Genomic DNA, 11,285 nt, shown 5'->3' with positions numbered 1-11,285 from the left:
CAAAGCACCCACTTCACTGAAGTGAAGGTGCGTGTACTCACTGTAGGAAGTAAGCCATTTGTGGCTTTCCAAAGCAATTAATATTCATATTTCCTTTCTTCAGCATTCCTTGGAACCCATAGCAGTGGAGGTGGAGGGACTCCACACTAAAGACAATGGAGACATTGCAATATTAAGCCTCCAAAACACAGTTTGTTGTTCCTCGGGCAGTGTGGACTAAAGACCTGCCCGAGGAACTGGAAGAGTTCCCAAAAACTCTTTTAAAAAAAAATGTTCTTTGGCAATGGGAAGTTACAAAGGGTGGAATGAAATCCTTCATACTCTCCACCCTTTCCGTTGCTGTTGGACTTTCCCCCAACCCACTTCTTTTTCCCCCAATTAATTAACATAATAACTACATAATAATTACAAACATAATTTGTATATAGTTTCTGTTAATAATAAAATGATTGTTGAGTATTACAAAATATAATAATAATTGGATAAAAATAGTTTGCTGGTTATGTCAATAAAAATGATTGTTGTTTCAATTATCAAGTGTCCGACTCCATGTTTGAATTAGTGCATATAATTACATTTAAATTATTTTTATTATTATTATTATTATAGGTCCTTCGTGTCCTTAATAAATAATAAATAATTCACTTTAGACTCTGCAAAGATGTTATAATGTGATGTCGCACTTCGCGTCATCGTGCTTCTACTGACGTGCGTCGAGGGTGAAGACCGTCGGAGTGAGAGCTACCTTCGATCAACCGGAAGTTTTGTGGGCCATTCAATGAACTAGAAAACTAGAAAATGCTACGACCTCAGAGGAGGACCACACTCTTATAAATGTGCTATATAAATAAAGCTGACATTGACATTGACATTGACAAGAGCCAACTGATGCAGGTTCATGGCCTTCATTCATATAATGTTTATTATTATGACTAGCAAATGATCCAAAGAAAGAAATATGTATAGAAAAAATATATATAAAAAAACATTGAAAAGCATCTAAACTAGATCATTTAGGTGACGACATAATGAAGTCTCCAATTTCCCAGAGTCCGTGAACGTCTCATTCCACATGAACGCCACAGCAACGAACCTGCATCAGTTGGCTCGTCAATGTCAATGTCAATGTCAATGTCAGCTTTATTTATATAGCACATAGCATCGCCCACCAAAGTGCTTAACATTAAAATACATAAAATAAACTCAAACTGATAAAATACATAAAAGAAATGAACTGCAGTAAAACACAATAAAACAAAGATACAATCATGAAACATAGAATCCCCAGAAGCTGCCAATACTCAGGCAGAGGCCGAGGTAAACAAGTAAGTCTTAAGTAGAGATTTAAAAGTGGTGAGGCCATTTGCCGACCGCACAGCTAGAGGCAGAGTGTTCCACAGAGTGGGAGCCACGACTGAGAAGGCCCGGTCACCTAGTTTTTAAAAGGGATCGGGGGACCTCCAGAGCCATTTGGTTAGCAGACCTAAGAGCTCTGGAGGGCCGATGCAATACCAGGAGGTCTGATAAATAATCTGGGGCCAGCCCATGCAAGCACTTAAAAACTAATAAAAGAATCTTAAAATCAATTCTGTGCTTCACCAGTAGCCAGTGAAGTGAGGAAAGCACTAACGTGATGTGCTCGTGCTTTTTTGTCCCGGTGAGAAGGCGAGCCGCTGCGTTTTGGACCAGCTGCAAACGGTGAAGCTCTGACTGTCCAATTCCAATATACAGGGAGTTACAGTAGTTTAAGGGAGAGGTTATAAAAGCGTGGATGACTTTCTCTAAGTCACTCTGACTAAGGTATGGCTTTACCTTAGCAATAAGCCTTAGTTGAAAGAAGCTAGACTTGACCACTGAGCTCACCTGCTTGTCCAATTTAAAAGCACCATCCATAATCACCCTGAGATTCCTTGTATGAGTTTGTATGTTTGGCGCCAGTGGGCCAAGGGAGCTGGCAAGGACCTGGACTAGGTCGGGGCGACCAAACAAGACAACCTCAGTTTTGTTTTCGTTTAATTTTAGAAAGTTTAGGTCCATCCATTTCTTAATATCACTCATGCAGTTTAGCAGTGATTGGAGGGAATCTTTGGCAGAAACTCTAAGCGGCAAATACACCTGCACGTCGTCAGCAAAACAATGGAAGGGGATGCTGTGCTTCCTGAATATGGACCCCAGGGGTAGCATGTAGAGAGAGAACAACAGCGGGCCCAGAACCGACCCCTGGGGCACCCCGCAGGTCAGAGGGGCCACTGAAGAAGAAAACTGCCCTATCTGAACTGAAAAGGATCTGTCTGTTAGATACGATTCAAACCACTTTAGGGCAGTGCCTTTTATGCCAACACGGTGCTCTAAGCGAGCCAAGAGAATCCTATCATCTACCATGTCAAAGGCCGCTGTCAGGTCGAGGAGAATTAAAATGGCACAGTTGCCAGAGTCACGGGTGAGCAAGAGATCATTAAAAACTTTTAAAAGAGCAGTTTCAGTGCTGTGGAGAGGCCTAAAACTAGATTGAAACGGTTCACAGACATTTGCTGTTTTTAAAAATTCTTGGATTTGAGTAAGAACAGCTTTCTCTAAAACCTTTGAGATAAAAGGGAGCTTGGAAATTGGTCTAAAATTGGTTAAAACCGAGGGGTCTAGGCCTTTCTTTTTTAAAAGAGGCTGCACTGTGGCATGTTTAAAAGAGGATGGAACAGATCCAGAGCTCAGACACAGATTTATAAATTGTAAGCTAAAAGTGTCAGCTGTGCAGAAGACCTCTTTAAAGACATGATGGAATGCTGTCAGATTGGCAAGTGGCAGGCCGTAAATTTTTAACAATCTCAGTGAGGTGAGATAGTGAGACAGGCTCAAATTTGTCAAAGACAGCGGAGCTGGGAGAAAGAGCTGAGGGGTCCTGGGCAGACTGAGAGAGCGGGTGTCCAAATGCTAAAATTTTATCAATAAAAAATTGCTTAAAAGCCTTGCACAGGGTAGGAGACGGCTCAATACAGACAGCATCACATGGATTCACCAGAGGATCAAACACATTAAAAAGAACCTGAGGCTTATGAGCATTTGCAGACACAAGTGCGGAAAAATATTCTGTCTTTGCAGCTTTAACAGCCTGCTGGTATGATGTGAGATCGTTTTGGAGGAGATCCCACGAAATTTTAAGTTTGTCCTTTTTCCATCTCCTCAAGTTTTGTCACATTCAGCAGCACCAGATTTAAATTAAGAGTGCCAGTCGAGGGCGAAGCAAGCTTCTGTGAGCGGAAATTCTGATGATCCACACCACGTCTACCTGTTCGTGGCCGCCGGCTGGCAGGAGGCAGCAGCAGCTGAGCGGGGTCCACCAAACAGCCGACGCCGTCGTAGCTGTCGACCTCCGGGAACACCGGTCGGATCCATCGGGCCCTGATCGCCAGTGAGTGTAAAGCAGGATCATCCAGCAAAAGCAGATCACGACCAGGTACACGAGCAGATTTAAGGAGAGCCTCGATCCTCACCCGGACGCCACCGCATTTCCCCTGTCTCCTTCGGCGTTTCTTGCGGGTGGGATACACAGGAGGGTGCCTCAGGAAGGCCGGTATTTCCTCAAGGAACGGAGCTAGTCTCGGGGTCAGTTTTAAGCTGATTGCAGAAGCATCCAACCTCAAGCAGAGTTTGCCGATCGTATGTGAGAAGCGAGAACACCTCTTGACAGCACAGGTAAAGCAGTATCTACATGAAAAACACAGAGCACAGCGACAGACGGCCAGCAGCAGAACACCCTAGCGCCATCTTGCCACGTCACAGAGTGCTTCATGAACAAGGGTGAATGTTACACATGAATGTTGGCTGTAGTCACAGCTTGATGTTGTGACAACTTAACATGGTCTGACTCCATGTAAGAGTCCATGTACATGTACAACTCTTACACATGAAAAACTCAGGTGATGTAAAGAACACACAGGCATGGTCATAGCGCCTTCGATGTAATCATTAAAATCCTAAATAAGCCGTGTTTGATTACGCTACGGAGCCACACACACACATTAAGCCAGATGCACCTTTCAAAATAAAAGCTTGCGTCACTGCATGGCCACCCCTAGACATTGCATGTATTTGTTTGTAGTGAGGTTATAGGCTACTTTGTAGGCAGGATGTTCAAACAGAATTTGTTCCAAAGGTTTTCTAATTACAAGGATCAAGGGTAAACCTGTGGTAAAATAACCATAGTGCTACAAGTCCTGCTGATAAGTCCTCAACCAATAACTATCTGTGTGCAATTTCCCCAACAAGTTCCACCTTGTAAGGTACAGATGGCAAAAGGTATATATATATATATATATATATATATAGGTAAACCATGATTGCCCTCTTGTGGTGAGTTTAGTGGATTTGAGAAAGAGAGAGAGAGAGAAACAGCAATTTAGTTGAGAACACAGATAGTTAAAAGTAGATTAGTAAAACACAAGACATAGGTAAGTGCAGTTTGTTGAGGTAAGATATAGTCAGAGGTAAGTGCAGTAGTTTCTTGAGGTAAGAATTCGAGAGTGTAGGAAGGGAAAAATGAATCCCCAAATGGTTCAGGAAATTGAAAGGTTTCTGAGACATAATGCTTGTCCTGTGGGCTCTTCGGCAAAGAGCCGGTTCATTATCCGGAGAAGGTGTGAAAATTACTTAATTAAGGGTAAGTGGTAACTATTGTTTTATTTTCTATTGTAAATTACAATTTCATTAAAAAAATAAACGGAATCATCATTAGATGAGCAGCTCCACTATATTCGCCGAAGACGAAAGCAGGGAGAACACCTTGCAAAAGTTGTTAAGTCACCTGAAGAAGCAAACCAGGTGTTCCAGGATTTGCATGCTAGTGAGCATGGTGGCCATTGTGGGATGGAGAAAACCTATGATGCTATTGCACGTAGATATTACTGGCCTGGTATGGAAAAAGACATACGGAAATGGGTTACTTTTTTTTTTAATCTGTGCATGGTAATTTTTGGTGATTTTCATTCACCCCATACTTAAATTATTGTAGATATTTGAGTGTCCTGAATGCCAGGCCAGAAGAAACACTACGAAAATAAAGAAGGCATTCATCCCCATTGAGGTGACTGCATTAAAACATTTAACATATTTCCAATTGTAGCCATGTCCATAACTAGACTTTTTTATGTTTAAGATAACTGAGCCACTGGGACTACTGGGCATGGACCTTATTGGGAAGCTCACACCAACAAAGAAGGGCCACCAGTACATTTGTGTTGTGATAGATTACTTTACGAAGTGGACAGAGGCGTATCCACTGAAGACCAAAGGAGCAGTGGATGTTGTTTACTGTATTATGGACTTCTTTTATAAATTTTGTGCCCCAAAAAGGCTTTTAACCGACCAAGGACGTGAATTTGTCAATCAGGTAATACCACTTGTTATCTGCCCCTATTTTCAATGATAAGTTTTGTCTCAGTATTATTATTGTTAATCCAGATAAACTATAAGATCTGTGACAAGCTGGGAATAAAGAGAAGCTTGTGTTCACCCTACCACCCCCAGACCAATGGCTTGGTAGAGAAAATGACTGGGACCATTCAAAGGTATGGTTTTATAATGTTTGTGGATTTTGTGTTACTTTTTGCAATCCTGTAACTGTGTTTATCTTTGATCTTACAGGACTTTGAATAAACTAGTTGGGGAGAAACCTGAGACTTGGGACAGCCACCTGCAGTCCACAATGTTTGCCCTGAGAACAAAAAAAAAACTGACAATTCAGTTCTTGCCTTATTGTCTAATGTTTGGTAGGGAGAAGAGATATCCTACTGAGATTCCAGAAGAGTATTAGGTGTGTTCTCAATACATGTATGTGGTGCATGGTACAGTAATCCATCAATCTGGTTTACCAACATTGTGATATATTTCCTCTCAGGTAACTGATAGCATCGTGGACAATGTGTTGGGGCATGAAACACTATCTGCAGGACTAAAAACACTTAAAAAAAATTATGCAGTTGCCCTGGAAAACACTGAGAGGGTCAGGGCTTAAGTGAAGCAGAAGAGGAAGGAGACGAGGAAGGAGACAAGGCAGGAGGCAAAACGGCCGTCAGGAGCAAAGAAAGGGAGGAAAACTAGAAACATCACTCCTTGGGCCCTTCACCATCATAAAAATTGAAGGGAAAAGTGCTGACCTGATCTCCCACAGGAACAAGGTGGTGCATAAAGTCAACATTGACCACCTTACCAAATACACACAGCCCACACCCCGCATCCCCCACAAATGGCCTTCCTTATCCACACTTTCAGCATCACCATCCACTATTTCCTCCCCATACAACTCACCTGCTCCCATACCCTCTACCTCTGCTCCACCGCCACCTAGCCCTTCACCTCCTCCGTCATCTAGCCCTACTCTAACACCACCTAGCCCTTCACCTCCTCTGTCACCTAGCCCTGCTCCTCCATCATCAAGCCCTGCTCCTCTACCATCTGGCTCTACTGCTACTACTCTACTGCTGTCAGCAATACAACCGGATTCAGTGGAAACTGGTAATTATGGACTTTCAGTATTTTGTCTGTGCAGATGTCTGTCATTACAAGTATTTTTACGTTCTTTCTACAGTAGTAAATAAAATTTGGGCTGGGAAAAAGCCAGACATTTTATGGAGTAAGATTGGCCAATATAAATTGTTTACCCAAAACCTAAAGGAACACCTTGGGCCCGGTAAACTTGTAGAAAGCGAGGTAAGCAAAAAAACTTGGCCTTGGAGAAGTTGTATGTTTTGTGGAACTATTTAATTATATTACTATTTAATTTCATTACAGATTATTAACGCATACCTGACAGTTGTTTTTAAAAAGTTAAAACAAACATTGATCGATTCCTTTCAAATGACTGCAATTTGGCAGGGGAAAATAAAAGGACATAGGAAGGTAAGTGATTGTGCCTTTTATCACACTGTGGGCAACAAGGAGTCATTCACAGTTCCTGTTCTGTATGGCAAAATCGCAGGTTAATCCAGCAGAGTATGATGTTATTATGGGAGCAGTTTGTGATAACAACCATTGGACATTGGCTGTAAGGAGTTTTTTCTGTTCTCAATTAGAATGTACATGTTGATTATTATTAGATTGTGATGGATTGCTATTTTCTAGATTATTTACCCACAAGAAATGCACTGTCTATCTGGATCCATTTGGTGCTCAGACAGCAGAACTGAAACAAGGCAGTGATGTAAACAGGTGGGGAAAACTACAAGGAGCATTTAATGACTTGGCTGTGAAAACAACTTTAACAGAGTACCGGTATTTACTTTCTGCTAAACAGGGCTTTCATGAGACAACGAGGCCTGAACTGCTGCTGGGCTTGTAGTACAGTTGCTCATCCAAGTCAGCAGGATGCAACTTCCTGTGGGGTTGTGTGTAAAGTAAGCGGATGTGTTGTCATCTGTTTATATACAACTTATACTGACCTAGTTAATGGTCCTACATCTACATATTTGTTTACGTTGGCAGATATGGTTTTGGGCCAAGAGGTGCTGAATGAACCCTTTTCTGAGGAGCAAATCACACAATAGCGAATGGAAATAGCCCAAAGGCTACTCAATGAAACAGGTTGGTTTATATCGTATTACAGGTGTTTATTTCAGGAAATATAATCAATATCTCTCATCAACAGATGATCTCTCTGAACTGTGTCAAATGTGTGGTACGCATGACGCACATGCTAAATGGGTAAGGACATTCTTCTACACTTCTAAATGGAATTTAAGATATTGATTGTGGAACAGTCATGCATGTTTTTTTCTCTTAGATCGAGTGTACACTGTGTGGGAGGTGGTTCCACTGGGACTGCATAGGTCAACCCCCTGTGGATGCCACATTTTATTGTGTAGTGTGTTTGTAACATGGAAGCTATCATTACAACAATAAACATTATTTTGAAAGGTTCATCTGGCTGAATGTGTGTGTGGTTCAATGGTGTAATCGAACACGGCTTATTTAGGCTTTTAATGCACACAGATAGTTATTGGTTGAGGGCTTATCAGCAGGACTTGTAGCACCATGGTTATTTTACCACAGGTTTACCCTTGATCCTTGTAATTAGAAAACATTTAGAACAAATTCTGTTTGAACATCCTGCCTACAAAGTAGCCTTTAAATAAAAGTGCCTCTCACCGTGGCTGGTGATGCCACCTCCAGGTCCATTGGCTCAAAGATGAGGCTCATTTGGGGTGACATCTGAATGATCTCGCCGCTCATCAGACACAGCTTCTTGTTGTCATCAAGCACCGTGTTCATGTTCTCGATCCACACAGCGTCCACTGGGCCATCAAAGATGAGCCATTTTCTGTCAGGACTCTAAAGAGACAAGAAACATGGCAGCACGTAGCTTGAAGCAGCAACTGCAAAACAACTGACAAAAACCCAGATTTATTAATACTGATCACACCATGGGAAGCTAAATTCTGAGTGATTATACAGCTGATAGGTTCATAAGAAGTGCTCAAAGGTAAACATGGTCTCCACCTCTGAGAGGATTTCCAGCAGCTCCTCATTTGAGAGGAAGAAGAACCGTGGGAAATAGAGACGTTTCATCTCCAGGTAGTTGTTAAGACCTTTGAGGATCATTTCCAGCAACTCGTTTGACTTTTTTAGCCTTTCCCGCATGTTGTCAATGGCTATTACTGCCAATACCTGCTTGTCCTATACAGACAGAAGAGAACATTGCTTTGAAGCACTGATCACAGAACATCAAAATACAGAGTCGATTTTTTAGTAGATACTTTATGTTCCACACAGTACAATAATCTAAACCTATCTGATTGAGATGACACCTCATCTGTTCACTACTTCAATATCCTCTGAACTGACAGGTAATCATCATGAATATGTTAGCAGGTATGAAATGAAGACAGGTCACATTTATTTGGAGTAACAAAGAAATGAAAAGAACAAACTACACAGTGATTGTGGAGTGAAACATCTTTTGGATCAAGTCACAATGCCAAAAACAATGTAGTGTGTCATCAATGGTCTTATAAGATCGCTAAAAATCGCACAGTGTAGAGAGGCCATAACAGTCACCTGTATCTCCAACTTAGACTACTTTTAAAAAATAAGAGCTTCATCTTTTTCAATTCTTAAATTCAGATTGCTGATTCTCCTTCACATCAGCGTTCAGAGCAATGCTTCAGCTGCAGCTATCAAACTTGCATTTTCTTCAGGAAATGCTTTTCTAGTTCTATTTGATGGTGCAGTCAGGCTGGGCTTCCTGGAGGACACTGCCTGAAATTGACGTGTCTCATTTCAGCCAATTACCCTTTGGAAACTCTTTGACGATGCTGGTGCTACACTCACTGTCTATTCTCGTTCTGTTGTTTTTGCCTTGCTCCCTATCCTTTCCAGCTGATTCACTCTTCTATCTGTCCTTCTTCCTTATTCTGCTTTTTGCATGTACTGTGTCTGCCTGAGACCGTCCTGTATTTCACACTCACCCACTGCTATGTTTATGTGTGTATCAGCCCACCTGGCCATGTTGATGCAGCCGCATGCTTCAGAGCTGTGCACTGAACTTGATATGATTATAGTAGACGACCCTATATACTGTGGAGCATTCTGCTTGATAAATCATGTCAGGCCTTTTTTTGGCTTAACATTGTACACATGGTCTATATACTTGTGGTCCTGTAATATTGATATTCTAATTATTAAATTCCCCGCTGGAGAATCAAAGTACTGAAGAAGCTCATGTCCTTTCACAGAGAGTTCACTAAATGGATGTGCTCTGTTACTCAACTCTAAATGAAGTGAAAAATGAACGAACTTACCAGAGAAACTTGTTTCATGGTTTCTCTCCATGTTTTATCAACAGCTGCAAAGCGACGTCCCTCCTCAGCCTGTTTCATGATGTCTGGGGAGCTGAATATAGGCTCCAGGTAAAGCCAGGTGGACTGCACCTTTAGCCATTCATCCAGGATTTTACCCTCCCATTCCCTAGAGTGTAGAGAAATATGATGATCGATTCTGTGTGCTTATATTATGTTACAGCTTAATTTCAACTACTTTACAGCCTAGAGTTACAAACAGGAGCAAGTGGTTGGGATTGGTCATTGTAAAGGATATTGACTATACCCTCACTGTGGTAACAACCTCTCTACCCCACAAAGCTCTATAATTGCATCATAAAGTCTTCATGCAACATTACATTCATTATAATCAAAGTCTTCTTCCTCTGGCATTTGATCTATTTTATCATGATACAGTACAAAAGCTACAGGGAATCCATGATGAAACTATGCCTGCCAATCAATGCTCCAACAATCTCACCAATGATTTTCATTTGGCTAACTCAGTGTAGTAATGAGTTTCTTGACTACACTTATGAAACTGACTCAGTATTTAAGCAGAGCAGAGGTATCCGGTACATGAGAACTATGTAAGCTGTTTCTTAATTCTACACATCTACACTCACTCACCTCTCACTTCTCTGCTGAGGACAACTGGCAATCAATATAATTTACAAATAATTTAGATTTATGCAATTAGCACATTGACATCTTTTTACCTTTCATCCGATTATGAAAAGGTTCAAGCACCTCTGAGGTCTGCTAGCTTTGTTGTGGGTGTTGTAATTTACATACTCAGATTATTACAGAAACAGGTTAATGCTGATTGGTCTGAACCACTGTTTCAGCCATGGGTGCATAGCTTATGGCTTGAAGCGATGGATTCTCACGTAATAAAATCTGTCACCCAAGATAAATATGTGTGTACTTGATAGCCAATGGACTGCTATTCAACACAGTCAATCCAAAGCAACTGCTCCGCTCTCTTACTGTATATCCTCCTCAAAGGGCTTAATGAATGGTGAACCCCTCATGGTTTGTGTCTTAACAATGTGATCATCCAGAAGCATCTGGACCTCATCCACAGATGACAGGATGGAGGTGCCCGTCTCTCTGTAGGCCAAGAGGCTGAACTCCATGCCGTTCCACTCTGTGGCCATTTTCTCCATGGCCTTCTCCAGGGAGTACTCCTTGCTGGCTGCCTCACTGATGCCGTTGAAACTGTCCAGGTGCTGTTCCAGGCGCATGGACAGGAAGTAAGACACACAGGCCTGGTCTTCAGATGGCTGCAGGGAGATGCCAGCCAAGTCTGACATGGCATTCCAATGGCGTTCACGCAGGCCTGGGTTGCAGAGTACCTATGCAATGATACAAAAGACTTGTAGTTTAAGCAATTCTGACTTCTGTTAGTAATAAATGTTGTTCATTTTCTGACCTGCACCATAGGAATGTGCTCCCTGAAATCATCCACCTTAGCCT

This window comes from Parambassis ranga, unplaced genomic scaffold (genome assembly GCF_900634625.1).
Source record: "Parambassis ranga unplaced genomic scaffold, fParRan2.1 scaffold_22_arrow_ctg1, whole genome shotgun sequence".
Taxonomy (NCBI): domain Eukaryota; kingdom Metazoa; phylum Chordata; class Actinopteri; family Ambassidae; genus Parambassis; species Parambassis ranga.
This window is presented reverse-complemented; position numbering follows the sequence as displayed.